Genomic DNA, 2,247 nt, shown 5'->3' on the forward strand with positions numbered 1-2,247 from the left:
AGCTTTATTGTTATGTCGGATTGAAGTACAGTGCATGTCATGGCGTGAGAGTTAGACTTGTGGGTTCATTTTGTTCAAGGCATGCTTATTCTTGCATTTACTTTCGGCTCGCAATATGAGTTTGACTTGGCTTAGCGATTGAAGTTAAGGTTGCATTCGAATAATAAGATGATATAGGTTTGAAGTTTGATTCCATAAATTCAATTTAAGTTCAACATTATTTGATTGGATTCAAGGTCTTAAGCATTTGATTGGTCAAAGAATTGATTCAAGTTGCAAGATTCATTCATATGGATTTTAGCATACAAGTTTCAAGATTCAAGATCATTCAACCATACTCATCATTCATTCAAGATCTACATTATTATATTCATTGTCATTCAAATTTCCAAGTTCAAAGTGTTCTACATGATTCATCAAAGGAAAACCTTTAAAAAATTCAAAACCTTATTCATTACAAAATTCAAAGTCCATACATCACAAATGTCCATACAATTCAAATCTAAGATATCCATTACAAAAGCCAAATTATAAAGAATTACACAAAAAGAAAGTCTAAAATCCAAAAACCCTTTACACCATTCCAGTATCTATACTGAACTACACAAAACCATACAACCATGAGATGCATTTTGGTACCCATATGGATGTGCGTGATGAGGTGGTGATTAATAGTGGTGGCCAACGTGAACAAGACCTTTCCATATCAGGTTGAAACCGATTCCATAAAAACCCACTGAACCGGATCAAACGGTATTGCATCTGCAGCATAACAAGAGATAAACCAAAACCAGCAACATGAAAATCCAGATGGAGATATAACAGAATCACGTAACAAAAATCAGGAAAGGGGGAAAGGGATAACAGAAATTATCAGGAAAAAATGTAACAAACTCTTACTCCCTCCATCTTCTTCCCCAATCCTCTCAATTCTCCATAACTTCAACCTTGACCTATCTTCAATTCACAAAAGAAACTCTCCAACAATCTATAATCTTCACAACCTCACAGAACATCTCTTCTAGATTCTCTTAATTCTCCAATCTCCACTTCCGTTGAATTCACCTGAAAAACCAGAACTAAAAGATCATAACAAAATGGGAAGAGAGGGAGAGATCGAGAATCGAATCTGAAGGTTTCAAAGTTCACTTGTAAAAAACTCTTCAATCACCATGGATCTTCATCTTTCGTTCATCAAGTGTATTCGATAGCTTCCTCATCTGCGATCACCGTGATCTCCTTCAACATCTTCAACCTTCACTATGTTCTTCAATCAACAATCATATCAACACAATCGCAATCTTAAGGCAACTGTACCTTTAACAATAGGAACCTGCACTGATTCAAACAACAACAAAGACACGGGAATCAAGAAGAATAGGAATTCGAATCGAAAAGCGGAAGAAAAATAAGGATTTCAGACGCTTGTTATTACCTCTGGTTATCGGTTTCGCTTCGCCGCTGTTGAAGACACGCTAGACGAATTCTGGTAAAGATGAGAGGTTTCTAATCGAGAGTGTGAGGCAGAGAGTGGTCTTTGAGTTCATCGGGGAAGAAGAGTGCTTCATCCGCGCTGTTCGTCACCAAAGTAACCCTAATTCCCCCTTTCATATTAGTTTCCTTTAAAACTTATTTTAATTGATGTAATTAGCATTGACCACTGTTGTGTGCGTGTGTGTGGTCTAGCGGTGAAACGCTTGGGACTTGAGAGTGTGCTCCTCTCAAGGTCTCAGGTTCGAATCCCGCTAGATAGGAATTGCTTATTAAAAAAAGCATTGACCACTGTTAATTGAAATTAACAAAAATCTGGTGCAATTGAATAAACCTTTGGATCAAACAAATTCTGAATCCATGGATCATAGTTTGATGGATCATTGGACCGCGAATTACTGACTTCTCACCCCCTTGAGGCCCACGAACCCACACTCTTTTTGACATAGAAAGATGAACCGAAACCTCTTCGGCCAACTCCCTTATTGTTGGTATGCACCACTGATTTCACATATTAAGCCCCTGGATCCATTTTCTTTTCATGTTAGAATTAGGGTTTATCTTAGTTTTATTTGATATATTTTAGGTGATAAAAGCATGTAATACGAATCATTTTTGCGTTAGCTTTAGATAGAAAATACCATAAAAACAATTACATTTGTTAGATTTTTAGCATTGATAAAATGAATAAAAAACATGTAATATTTTTCTTGTTAGAATTTGTTATTTTGTTACATAGTCTTGTTCTATTATTTT

The 2,247-nt window shown here is 36.0% G+C and overlaps 1 long non-coding RNA gene across 4 annotated transcripts; it reads right to left on the reverse strand.

Moving 5' to 3' along the window:
• Window positions 1-438: 438 nt before the first annotated feature.
• On the reverse strand, window positions 439-1,591 carry LOC131606037 (uncharacterized). Of its 4 annotated transcripts, none has more exons than XR_009284714.1 (4): window positions 1,436-1,591; window positions 1,172-1,333; window positions 901-1,065; window positions 439-762 (listed from the first exon to the last, which is right to left on the reverse strand). It is a non-coding gene; the product is annotated as an uncharacterized LOC131606037 (long non-coding RNA). The 4 variants fall into 4 exon arrangements; XR_009284713.1 differs by having other exon boundaries at window positions 1,150-1,333; XR_009284711.1 differs by having other exon boundaries at window positions 901-1,333.
• Window positions 1,592-2,247: the final 656 nt, after the last annotated feature.

This window comes from Vicia villosa, linkage group LG1 (genome assembly GCF_029867415.1).
Source record: "Vicia villosa cultivar HV-30 ecotype Madison, WI linkage group LG1, Vvil1.0, whole genome shotgun sequence".
NCBI lineage: Eukaryota > Viridiplantae > Streptophyta > Magnoliopsida > Fabales > Fabaceae > Vicia > Vicia villosa.